The sequence below is a fragment of the Artemia franciscana genome, chromosome 10 (genome assembly GCF_032884065.1).
Source record: "Artemia franciscana chromosome 10, ASM3288406v1, whole genome shotgun sequence".
Classification (NCBI taxonomy): Eukaryota; Metazoa; Arthropoda; class Branchiopoda; order Anostraca; family Artemiidae; genus Artemia; species Artemia franciscana.
Genome location: NC_088872.1, coordinates 17432553 through 17446857, shown reverse-complemented (window position 1 = coordinate 17446857; position 14305 = coordinate 17432553).

Here is a 14305-nt window from a genome sequence, read left to right as displayed (position 1 = left end):
GCAGACTGTGATGCAACAAGTTGTGGCATGAATGTCAAAGTCGTGATGTTATTGTCGTGACCAGATGATTTCTATTTTCTTTTATTTAATATGCGGGATTCATAATAGGCAATTAGTTACGGTTTTTCTGTCCTGTTTTTTTTTGCACATATATGTATGCAAAACTCAGCAATTACAAGGCATTCAAATTAACCCGTAAAGCCACAGAAAAGGAGGAAGTTGGCACCCATTGACCAATTTTGTGGATAATAAAATTACAACTTTTTCCAGTAAGAAAATATATACAGATTTTTAGAAAATGTTTCCTTTTTCTTTATATATTGTTGTAGCCAAGAACCTTTTCTCTTATGATGTTGTACGATGAAAAATTCTGGACTACTTCATTTTGCCTAAACATGCAGAAATTATTATTATATTTCTTTTTAATGTTTTGTTCGAAATTATTCTTGGATTTTTATAAGTAATTGACTTTGATTTTAATGAAAGCAGGGACCAAGTGCACCACTTGGGTACTAGACTCAAATCCGGCCCTAAACAGGGATTTAGAATGTTGATGTAGTTAAATTTGAAAGGCTAAGTAAAGGTAGAAAGCCACTGGACAGGAAATACAACAAACTAATGATACCATGTTAATAACTCCAATTTTCGGTACTCACCAGAAATCTTATGGTACTACATTCTGTTTGACTTTGCTTTAATTTACACTAGATGGTTTATGGCCCTTCAACCCGTTAAGCGTATTGAGTAAAGACTCTTTTCGTATTTTCTTTTCGTTTTTTAGGGGAGTTACAAAAGATACTTGTAAATTTTGACTGATATCAAGACAGTGAAACTAAACCCGGCTATTTGGTACCCGGTCAAGTTTTTTTTTTCAAACAGTTCGTGGTAACAAACTGTAAGTAAGAAGTGACCCGGCTCAATAGTAACTGAAACTCTAGAAAACGAAATTTGATACCAATAGATACCTCAAAAGAATTGGATTTTTATGCTGATTTTAAATATATAAGCTTCGTCAAGCTTAGTCCAACCCATCACAAGCTATTAGACTGAGAAAATTTGCCCTTTTTTCAAAAAAGGGAGAAACACCCCCTAAAAGTTTTAGTTTTTTGCCAGGAAAAAGATCACGGATGCCTGTTTTTTGTTGTTTTGTTTGTTTTTTCCCCAGGGGTGATCGTATTGACCACTGGGTCGATCGTGTCGATCCAGTGGTCTTAGAATGTCGTGAGAGGGCTTATTAGAACGGAAATTAAAAGTTTTAGAGCCCTTTTCAAGTGAAAAAATATTGGAGGGTAACTAGGCCCCCTCAACGGTCATTTTTCCCCAAGTTTACCGGATTTGAATTTCGAGATAGCCATTTCGTTCAGCATAGTCGGAAAATCTAAAAACTATGTCTTTGAGGATGACTTAATCCCCCACTGTCCTCGGGGAAAGGGCTGCAAGTTATGAACTTTTCCCATTTTTTACATACAGTAGCCTATTGGTTATTGGTACGTATAGAGGTGTTTTCAGGGGCGATTTTTTCGGGTGGGCCAGGGTTCTTGGGGATTGGGTTAACGTGAGAGGATCTTTCTATGAAGGAACTTTTCATGGGGGAAGAGAATTTCCATAAAGCGGGCACTGAATCTCCCAGCATTATTAAAAAAAAAATCAGAAATTAAATAAATAAAGTGAGCTCTTTCAACTGAAAGTAAAGAGTAAAGTTAAAACTTAAAGTGAACAGAAATTATTATGTCTATTAGGGAGTTCGTTCCCTCGTAAATACCTCGCTATTCACGCTAAAGTATTTTTTTTAATTTCATAAGATCTATTTATTCTAAATAAACGGCCTTTTTGATTCAGGGCTCGTTCTTGAAGAATTGGAACACATTCCGAACTTTAGTGTAAGTAGCGAGGTATTGACGAGAGGGCAAACCCCCTTATATTACGTATATGAGGAAGTCCATGCCCTCCTCAATACCTCACTCTTTACGTTAAAGTTTGAATTTTGTAAATAATGTCCGATATAAGCAATAATTTGTTTCAGCTCTTTTTAAGCCAATCTTAGCATTTAATTTTATCTTAAGCAGCTTCATAACTATAATTTTTATGTGATAATAAACCAATGATATTTTATGTCTTCGGCTTGTGGTTGTTATTAAAGAAAAAAAAAGTTTTTCTCAACTGAAAGTAAGGAATAACATTAAAACTTAAAATGAACATAAATTATTCCATATATGAGGGGGTTAAACATCTTTTCCTTAATTTATTTCAGTCATTTGAGAATTGCTCAACTTGTGACTTTCATCTTCATGAAAATAGTTTCGACTTCTTTGGCCGTTCTGTTACTATGCCTTACAAAATTAGTTTCACAAATTTTGCTAATTTAAGTTACGTGGGAGAATATTTCCATGAAAAAATTTCTCGTAGGGGAAGGGAATTCTGTATGGAAGGAGAGCTGGATTTTCTAACATTATTGAGAAACGATCAGCAATCAAGTTAAGTACAAGTTTTTTCAACTGAAAGTTGAACTGAGAAGCAACATTAAAACTTAAAACGGACAGAAATTATTACGTGTCTGAGGGGATTCACCTAACTCCAACAGCTCGATCCAATGCTAAACTTCCTTTTTTAACTTTTCAAAGCTGTTATTGTTCTAATTAAACAGCCTTTGTGATTCAGAAGTCATTCTTATAGAACTGGAACAAAAATCAAACTAAGCTTATTATAAGGTTATTATTAGTTAAAAAAAAGAGTAAATTTAATATGCAAATTTTCTTTTAATTATTCATGTACGGTGAGTAAAATTCAAAACCTGCATTAATTAAAGAACGTTCAAAAATTAAATAAAAAATAAGTTTTTCTTAACTTAAAGTGAGGAGCGAAATTAAAACTTAAAACAAACAGAAATTACTCCGTATATGAAAGGCGCTGTCCCTTTCTCAACGACCACTCTTTGCGCTAAAGTTTTTTTTATTGATTTAAAAAGTAGAGTTGCGAAAAAGAGTCAAACTTTAGCGTAAAGAGCGGGGCGTTGAGGAGGGGGCAGACCCTTTCATGTACGGAATAATTTCTGTTTGCTTTAAGTTTTAATGTTGCTCCTTACTTTCAGTTAAGAAAATACTTGTTTTTTTTAATATAATTTTTGGTAAAGTCGGGTAGTAGCTTGCTAATTTCTGTATCCGGGAAATTTAAAGTTATAGGATGTCGAGAATACTGATTTATTATTTCGGTACTCAGGATTATCAATAAAGTAGACTAGATAGTATGGTAGCATATTCACATAGAAAGGTTACGGTTGGAATCATTACTTGCAACAACTCAGCAAGCTAAGCATATGTTAGCACAGCATAAGTCATTATTTTAGATAATGGAAAGACTGTGGCAAGGCGACACAGGAGGAAAGGTAGGTTGTTGGGAGGAAAAGGAAAAAACATTTGTTCTTGGTTTCCCAATACCTAGAAAAAATTAAAGAAACGGTCCTTGGGTCAAAAGGATCACACGTCTGATTTACAGAACGGTGGGAATATGCAGCCTAGAAACGGGTCAAATACTTTGTGTCTCAGTTCGAATCGCCGTTGTTCCTTGTGCCAAGAGGAACTTAATATACAAATTATTGTTCCAGGTCAAAGTCCATTCCCCCGAAAATGTGGCCTTAAAAATACCAAAAAACTGATTTCCAGTAGATAATTGTATCCTTAAGTCCTTAGTCTAAAGAAACCCCAATGCAGAAGAAAAATAGAATCTAAAATATTTGTTGCCCCAAAATAAACGCAGTAAAAGGATAAACAACTTTTTCTCCTGGTCAGTTTGTATGAGTGAGATGGCTGTAGAAATTTAGAAGGGCGTCTTTCGGTTAGAAATTCAGTGTTTCAAGCATTTTTTAAGGGCAAGTGATTGGAGAACGAACAATCCCCCTCCTGTGCCTTTTTTTTTACTATCTCGCCTTATATATTTGATCAGTACAATAATACTGCTTAAGTAAAGAACAAAGTGGGCTCTATGTATAATCAGTTTAAAAAAAATCCCCAAAGAAGTATTTCAAAGAAAAGTAAAGAGCCACATCCCAAAGAAGAGCAGAAATAAAGTAAAATAATTTTTCCGGCGCAAAACTACCATGAATGAACCTCAGAAAAAAAAAATCAAACCCATAATGGACAAAAGTTACAGTAAATAACTAAATCCAGCTCAAACAAGCAGAAATCACCACCGAGAGGAATAGGACGATCACCCATCGTGTCTTCTAAAGATAAGAAAATAATTTTCACTTAAATAAAAACAAACCTTGTTTTGAACTAAGTGTTTGGATTTTGGATAATAGAAAAATCACTATAATAACTAAAATTATTGAAAAAAAAATCATTGTGGATTCAGAGTTTAATGTTTATACTGATATATATTCCTGTAATTCTTAATAATTTTGGGTTTGTTAAAGCTAAAAAAAAAAGAAAATATTTAACATGTATTTTGTTTTCAGTAAAGTGCAGATTATATTCTGGAGTTAGAAGGCAAACTTTCTTTCAATAAATTCTCTTGTGGAAAAGGTTTTTTCAAAAATAATTTCTGTTCGTTTTTAATTGACTTGTTGTTTGTTACTGGCTAAGAAAAGAATATTTCACTTAGTCTATATATGAATTAAATAAAAAAAGTTTTTTTTTAAAATGAAAGTAAGGAGCGACATTAAAACTTAAAACGAGCAGAAATTACTCCATATATGAAAGGGCTTTTCTTCCTCAACGCCCCCCTCTGTACGCTAAAGTTTGACTCTTTCTCTTAGCTCTACTTTTTAAAAAAGGAAAAAACTTTAGCGTAAACAGCGGGGCGTTGAGGAAGAAAAGCCCCTTTCATATATGGAGTAATTTCTGTTCGTTTTAAGTTTTAATGTCGCTCCTTACTTTCATTTAAAAAAAAACTTTTTTTTATTTAATTTCCGGACGTTTTTTGATTCATGCATGTTTTGATCTTGGCTCTCCGCACATAAATAATTAAAACGAAATTTGCATATTAATTTTCTTTTCGGCTAAATGGCTTTCTCATAGTTTTAATCGGAAGATTTTGAGAAAAAAGGAGAGAGGGAGGAAGCCTAGCTGCCCTATAATTTTTTGATTACTTAAAAAGGCAACTAGAACGTTTAATTGTTTTACGAACATTTTCATTAGTAAAAAATATACATAATTTACGAATTAACTTACGTAACGAACTTCTATATTCGTATATTTTTATTGCATATATGAGGGAGTTCACCCCTCGTCGATACCTCGCTCTTTACACTAAAGCTTAAATTCTGTCCCAATTCCTTAAGAATGACCCTTGAATCACAAAGGCCGTAGCATAAATAGTTGAAATTACTAAAAATACTTTCGCGTAAAGAGCGAGGTATTACGAGGAGGTAAACCCCTCATATGCGCAATAATTTCTCCTAGTTTTAAGTTTTAATGCTGCTCCTCACTTTCAGTAGAAAAAACTTCTCATATTTATTTTTTCCTTGTTTTTTTAAATGATGCAAAAAAATCTGCGCCCCCTTCATTGAAAGTCTCTTCCCCCATGAGAAGTTTTCCATGGAAAGATCCTCTCGCGTAACGCCCCCCACCTCAACTCTCCCTCCCAAACAAAAAAAAACCCCCTGATAACGTCCGTACACTTCCCAGTAACCATTACTATAAGTAAACACAGGTCAAAGTTTGTAACTTGCAACCCCTCCCAGGGAGACTGCGGGGTAGTAAGTCGTCCCCAAAGACATAGTTATTAGGTTTTTTGACGATGGTGAATAAAATGGCTATCTCAGAATTTTGATCCGGTGACTTTTGGCAAAAAATGAGCGTGGGAGGGGGCCTAGGTGCCCTCCAATTTTTTTGGTCACTTAAAAAGGGCACTAGAACTTTTAATTTCCGTTAGAATGAGCCTTCCCGCGACATTCTAGGACGACTGGGTCGATACGATCTCCCCTGGGAAAAAAAACAAATAAACACGCATCCGTGATTTGTCATCTGGCAAAGAATTCAAAATTCCACATTTTTGTAGATAGGAGCTTGAAACTTCTACAATAAGGTTCTCTGATACGCTGAATCTGATGGCGTTAAGATTGTATGACCTTTAGGGGGTGTTTTTCCCTATTTCCTAAAATGAGGCAAATTTTCTCAGGCTCCTAACTTTTGATAGGTCAGACTAATCTTGATGAAAGTTATATATTCTAAATCAGCATTAAAACGCGATTTTTTTATGTAGCTATTGGTATCAAAATTCCATTTTTCCACTATTGAGCCGGGTCGCTCCTTACTACAGTTCGTTACCACGAACTGTTTGATACAAACTTTTGCTTACTGCTTATATGTTGGAGAAGGTTTTGCAAAAAAAAATTTGGGGAGAGGGAGGGATATCGGGCCATGGAGGACCCAAGGTCAGCTCCCATAAGTCGTTCAATAAAATATTTTGTTAAAAACATGTAGTTTTTTTGGGGAGGTATGGAGGGCTAGAGGTGAGTGTCCAGTATAACCGGAATAAAATATTGTTAAAAGTTTTTTTTAGGAGGGGCATGCAGAAATGGTCAGGGGTCAGATCGCTTAATTTCTGAACTAGAATATCGCTCATAGGTTTTTTAAGTGGGGGAGGGGGATTTGGCTCATTTGATTTTGAACCATTTCCAAAACATCGCATAAGAACCTCAAATGCCGCCAGGACATAACATACAACACTTTCCCCTAGGTTCTGGGGTTTTGTCGAATCTATAGTTTTTGTTAACTGATCTTTAGGCTTATTTTAACAAAATGGCTATCTCAAAAATTCGATCGGATTGATTTGAGGTAAAGAAGGAGGGGGCTAGTTGCCCTCCAGTCACCTTTTGATTCTTAAAAAGGGAACTAGAACTTCCAATCTATATATATAAAAATAAGTTGTATGTTTGTTTGTTTGTACGCATATGACGTCATTATAAGTAGACAAGGTTTTTTATATGACGTCATAAAAATAAGCTGTATGTTTATTTTTTTGTACGCATATGACGTCATTATAACTGATTATGACGTCATTATAACTGAGCGGCTCCAACAGATAATGACACAAGAAAGCGTGCCGAGGAATCACAAGAACAAAGTGAAAACAGGCTTGCGGCTCAAAGAGATAATGCCAAAAGAAAGTGTGCCGAGAAATCACAAGAGCAACGTGAAAACTATCGCCTGGCATTCAGGTACAGCCCAGTCGATGATTATAGCTTGAGTAGATGTGTTCAAGTCGGGACTATGTCTAAAATTTGTCCCTATTGCAAGGCCTTGAAATTTAATGGTGAAACCCTGGGAATGTGTTGCACCTCAGGAAAAGTTAAACTTCCTCAACTGCCTGCACCACTAGAGCCATTGAAAACTTTATGACGTTATAGATCGGGACATTGGGACACAAATGACGACCGGGACACCGGGACACAGGGAATATTAACGACGACCGGGTCACTCAAAGAGAAATTATAGACCGGGACACCGGGACACAAATGACGACCGGGACACAGGGAATATAAATGACGACCGGGGCACTCAAAGAGAAATTACAGACCGGGACACCGGGACACAAATGACGACCGGGACACAGGGAATGTAAATGACGACCAGGACACAGGAACACAACTACAACGGGGACGCCGGGAGGGAACAGGGGGGATATATAAATGCGGGGACACAGGGAATATTCGATTAGCAATCACCATCAACAAAGCTCTAGGGCAATCATTAGAAAAATGCGGTATAGATCTGAATACGGATTGTTTTTCCCATGGACAATTATATGTTGCATGTTCAAGAGTCGTTAAACCTGACAATCTATTTATATGCAAAGACAATGGGACAGCAAAGAATGTTGTATATTCGCAAGGTTTACGTAGTTAAAAACATATATATATATATATATATATATATATATATATATATATATATATATATCTATCTATATATATAAAAATAAGTTGTCTGTGGATCTGTGGATCTGTGGATCTGTGGATCAGGTGACGTCATGTTTCAGCTGACGTCATGAAATTAGTTGCCATCATTTTTGTTATGACGATGCTTAGTATATTGTAAAACACATTAATTTGGTTAATAATATACCCTTTAAAACAACAAAATGAACATGCTGGAGTAGTCACTCGGTGAGAGAGGGTGTCAGAACGGAGAATGGAGGTCCCAGGTTCAAATCTTGGTTAGGCTAAAAAAGGTAAAAAACAAAAAACAAAAAAAAAACTGAAAAAACTAAAAAAAGGCAAAAACTACAAAAAAAAACTAAAAACTAATAAAAAAATAAAAAAGCCGAAAAACTAAAAAAACTAAAGAAACTAAAAAAAGGAAAAAACTTAAAAAACTAAAAACTAAAAAAAGGTAAAAAACTAAAAAAAAAATTCATCTAAAAAACTAAAAAAAAAACTAAAAAACGTAAAAACTAAAAGAACTAAAAAAGTAAAAAAAAACTAAAAAAAGGACAAATATGAAAAATATAAAAAATGACGACCGGGACACCGGGACATAAGGAATATAAATGAATCAGAAAATACAACTCATGTTTCCAAATGACGTCGTTTGGAGCCCAAATTGAAAATCCAGATCAATTTATGTCTACTTTCAAAGTAAAAGGGCAAATTTATCATAGAGCAGGGTCTCTTCTACCATTCTCAGGCGAGAATCATAAATTTTTACAATTGTACTTCATCAGTGATAGAAATTCTGAATTGAATGCACATTGCGAAATTTCTCCCAACATTGAAAGGACAATCGTTTCCCAATTACAACATCTTTTCCACGAAAATAATAATTTAGTGCGTCTGTTCAAAACAGCCATCGATTTGATGCCTACTTATACGCATAAAATTGTTATTTCCGCTGACAAAACGCCTCCTGGCCAACATGTGCGTAGATACAATGCTCCAACTATCGACGAAGTGGCCATCGTTATGGTCGGTGATCAGTTTTTACCTCGAGATATTATTCTCAGGGTTTCCACCACACGTGCTACAACTAAAAATAGGCCTACCAATAATACTTTTAAGAAATATAAACCCACCAAAGCTTTGCTATGGCACTCGACCTGCCGTAAAAAAAAACAATGGAAAACCTAATAGAGGCCACAATCTTGACAGGGCCTTTTGAGGGTGAGGCTGTTCTTATTCCTCGCATTCCCAAGATTCCAACGGATCTGCCTTTTCAATTTAAAAGATTGCAATTCCCAATTCGATTAGCATTTGCAATCACCATTAACAAAGCTCAAGGTCAATCATTAGAAAAATGTGGTATAGATCTTAATACTGATTGTTTTTACCATTGACAATTGTACGTTGCATGTTCGAGGGTCGGTAAACCTGACAATCTATTTATATGCAGCGACAATTGGACAGCGAAGAATGTTGTATATTCGCAAGTTTTACGCAGTTAATTTGTATTTTATCTATCTATCTATCTATCTATCTATATAAAAACGAGTTGTATGTATGCATGTTTGTTTGTTTGTAAAAAGAGCGTTTGCATATGATGTCATTATTAGTACATACGGCTTTGTATATGCAGAGACAATGGGAAAGCCAAGAATGTTGTATATTCGCAATTTTTACGTAGTTTAACTCCTGCAGACAAAATGAATGCTTGCCTAAAAAATTCTAATTTATAGGCAAACGTAAAAATATTAAAATTAACTACAAATATGCGTGTCCGATTGCAAAACGATGACTCTGGTCAAACAGTAGACTCAATTTCAGGACGTATACAACTACCTGCTGATTTCTGTAATTTAGTGACGTCCAAAAATGAATTGATTGAAAAAGTATTTCCGAATATTCTAAAAAATTATAAAAATAATAAATGGCTAAGTGAAAGAGCGATTCTCGCACCCAAAAATATAGACGTCCACGAAATCAACAATATTGTTTTGAACAAGATTCGAGACCAGACAGTCCTTTACAAGTCAGTCGACACAGTTTTGGAACCAAATGAAGCGGTTAATTATCCATCTGAATTTTTAAATTCCATAGATCCTTCAGGGTTTCCACCACACGTGCTACAACTAAAAATAGGCGTACCAATAATACTTTTAAGAAATATCAACCCACCAAAGCTTTGCAATGGCACGCGACTTGCCGTAAAAAAAAACAATGGAAAACCTAATAGAGGCCACAATCTTGACAGGGCCTTATGAGGGTGAGGCTGTTCTTATTCCTCGCATTCCCATGATTCCAACGGATCTGCTTTTTCAATTTAAAAGATTGCAATTCCCAATTTGATTAGTATTTGCAATCACCATTAACAAAGCTCAAGGTCAATCATTAGAAAAATGTGGTATAGATCTTAATCCTGATTGTTTTTCCCATGGACAATTGTATGTTGCATGTTCGAGGGTCGGTAAACCTGACAATGCATTTATATGCAGCGACAATTGGACAGCGAAGAATGTTGTTTATTCGCAAGTTTTACGCAGTTAATTTGTATTGTATCTATCTATATAAAAACGAGTTATGTGGATGCATGTTTTTTGTTTGTAAAAAGAGTGTTTGTATATGACGTCATTATTAGTACATACGGCTTTGCATATGCACAGACAATGGGAAAGCCAAGAATGTTGTTTATTTGCAATTTTTGCGTAGTTTGAAACACATATATAAATCTATCTATATTCACAGGTGGGACACAGGGACACAACTACAATGGCGCATAACTAATATGGCGCGTAACGACTTACGCGCGCGGGGGGGCTTGGGGGGGCGCGAAGCGCCCCACCAACTAGGTGTTGGGCTGGCGCGAAGCGCCACCCCAACAGCTAGTATATATATATATATATATATATATATATATATATATATATATATATATATATATATATATATATATATATATATATATATATATATATATATATATATATATATATATATATATATATATATATATGTATATATATATATATATATATATATATATATATATATATATATATATATATAATATAATATAGTTGTTTGTTTGTGTGTCTATCGACTGACGTCATGTTTGTCGACTGACGTCATTATAAGGATTGAGCTGTATGTCGTCATGAAGTTTTTTGCCGACTGACGTCATGTTTCTCGACTGACAAATGACGACCGGGACACTGGGACACAGGGAATATAAATGACGACCAGGGCGCTCAAAGAGAAATTACAGACTGGGACACTGGGACACAAATGATGACCGGGATACTGGGAATATAAGTGACGACCGGGACACAGGGACACAACTACAACGGGGACTTCGGGGGTACAGGGGGATATATAAATGACGACGGGGACACAGGGAATGTTCGATTAGCAATCACCATCAATAAAGCTCAAGGACAATCATTAGAATATTGAGGTATAGACCTCAATACGGATTGTTTTTCCCATGGACAATTTTATTTTGCATGTTCAAGAGTCGGTAAACCTGAAAATCTATTTATATGCACAGACAATGGGACATCGAAGAATGTTGTATATTCGCAAGTTTTACGTAGTTAAAAACATATATATATCTATCTATATTCACAGGTGGGACACAGGGACACAACTACAATGGCGCGTAACTAATATGGCGAGGGGGCTTGGGGGGCGCGAAGCACCCCCACCAACTAGGTGTTGGGGTGGCACGAAGCGCCAACCCAACTGAGGGGGAGGGTATGTTAACCCCAAATTTTTGTTATTTTATTTTTGGCCTATTTGAAAGAAAATGATTATTTCAAATCCATCGGATGCATTTAAGAAAAAGATGGTGTAGCGGGGAGGGAGGGGGTCTAGATGCCCACCAATCAATTTAGGCCATTAGAAAGGTAACTCGATTTCTAATCAAATGAGCTAACTCTGAACTTTATACGACCACCCCTTACATAAAAACCTTAAATGCCCCCGGGGCATAACTTAAAACACTTGCCACATGCCTCTAGGATGTTATGTCGGCCCTGGAGTTTTTGTTATCTGATGTTTGAACTATTTTAAATAACAAGCCTATCTCTAAATTCTTATTGGATGGGTTTGGGAGAAAAGGCAGGGGCCAGATGACCTCGAATCTCTTTTGACTCTTAAAAATTTAACTAGAGCAATCAATTTCTAATCAAATAAACCCCTTTTGAAGTTATACGAGCACCTCTTCCATGAAAAAAAAGATATCCCCAGTGAATAACTTAAAACGCTTGTCCCTGGGCCCTGGGTGGTTGTGTCTACCCCAGATTTTTTATTTTCCAATCCTTGAACTAAGGTTTAAATTTTTATTGGACTAATTTAGGGAAAAAAGAGTGTTGGGGCTGTTTGCCCTCCGATCACAATGGACTCCTTAAAGTGACAGTATCAGAATTGGAGCTCTATGGCCTTCAATTTGGTAGGGGGAGGCCAGTTTTGTCGAATAACTTGACTCTGAAAAAGGGAACTATAACTTTCAATTCTAAACGATTTGAGTCTCCTCCAAAGTTTACAAGACCACCTTTTCCTTAATAGCCTTATATACCCCTGGGGCATAAGTTATGACCCTTCCCCTGAGTTCCGGGGGGGTTAATATGTTGACCCTGAAGTTTTGCCATCTTATTGTTCGACGATTTCAAACAAAATTATAATCTTAAAGTTTTAATCGGATGCATTTGGGGAAAAGAAGGTAGGGGGGGGGAATGTGCCCATCAATCACTTTTGACGACACTTAAAAAGGTAAATAAATATTTAGATTTCTAATCAAATGATCCATCTCTGATTTTTGCACGATCATACCTTAAACAAGAGCTTATCTGCCTCCGGGTCATAACTTACAGCATCTACTCCAGGCTCTTGGGGATTGTGTCAATCCCTGAGTTTTTGTGCTTTGATAAACTGTTTCGAACAAAATTGCTAAATTTTGTTAGCAGTTACCAAGTTGTTGTTGGCAAATGTTACCAAGGGCTTGTTCGTGCCTTATGATCAAAAAACAAGGGAAAGGGTTTAAAAAACGTCTTCTTCATGCAGGAGGTCGCTTCATTGCACTGCTATTGCTGATAATTTCAGGACTTGTAAACAGTAATCTCTAAAAGAATGGCTAAACCTTACAAGCTGACACCAATAGGACTCGCCCTTTCAGCGAAAGGGCACTTCGAGGACAATCTCAATAAATTCATTAACAATGAGACAATGGCCAACGACGAAAAAATGCTTATGCTTCAAGAAGCCCTTCAACAAGTTTACAGGTATAAACCACACCGCAAAAAACCACTCAAAGTAAATTTCATTGATCGAGTTCCACCTCAAAATTTTGAAAGGTCAACATCGTCAGAACCACCACCAGAAAAAGAAGAAGATCCTTTATTATTTAAAGTTTTAATAAGTGTTGCAGACCTATTCCCTTGATATAATCATGAGCAATGTAAAAGACTCATGACCTATCTCGCTCAAAGTTAGCATGTGCAAATTGATGTCTTTTCAAATTTTTTTTAGTCCACTTTTTCCATTGAAGCAAAGATTTATTTATTTTTTTGTGATTTTGAACATTGGGAATTATTATTTGTAAAAGATATATGGGTATTTTAAAATTAGTTTATTTTGACAACGAGAAGAGTAATATGTATCAGTTTAATAATCCTGACAAATCAGGATTATTGACTGACAAATCGACAAATTTAACAAAAATAATTCAAAATCGTATTAAAATGTCATACAATTCATACGGCGAATTTAAGTCTTTAATATTATTGAACCAAATTCGTGGCTGATTATTGATGATTTATCTGAATCCATTAAAGAACGGTCACAGTAGATATTAAAATTATTCACAATCAACTCTCATCGCGAAAAAAATTATGTTCATCATCAACGCCCCGCATCAACGCATCAACTGAGGCTACTTCCTCATCAACGCCCCGCTCCTTACGCTAAAGTTTGACTCTTTCTCTCAACTCTTCTTTTAAAACAGTAAAAACTTTAGCGTAAAGAGCGGGGCGATGATGAGGAAGCAGCCCCTTTCATATACGAAGTAATTTCTGTTCGTTTTAAGTTTTAATATCGCTCCTTACTTTCAGTTGAAAAAACTTGTTTTTTTTTTTTATTTAATATCTGAAAGTTTTTTGAATCAATGCATGTTTTGATTTTGGCTCTCCGCAGAGGAATAATTAAAACGAAATTTGTATCTTTTTTTGGCTAAATGGCTTTCTCATAATTTTGATCGAATGATTTTGAGAAAAAAAAGAGCTGGGGAGGAAGCCTAGTTACCCTCCAATTTTATGGTTAATTAAAAAGGCAACTAGAACTTTTAATTTTTTACGAATCGTTTTATTAGTAAAAGATATACGTAACTTATAAATTAGCTTACGTAAAGAATTTTTTATTCTCATGTTTTTATTACAC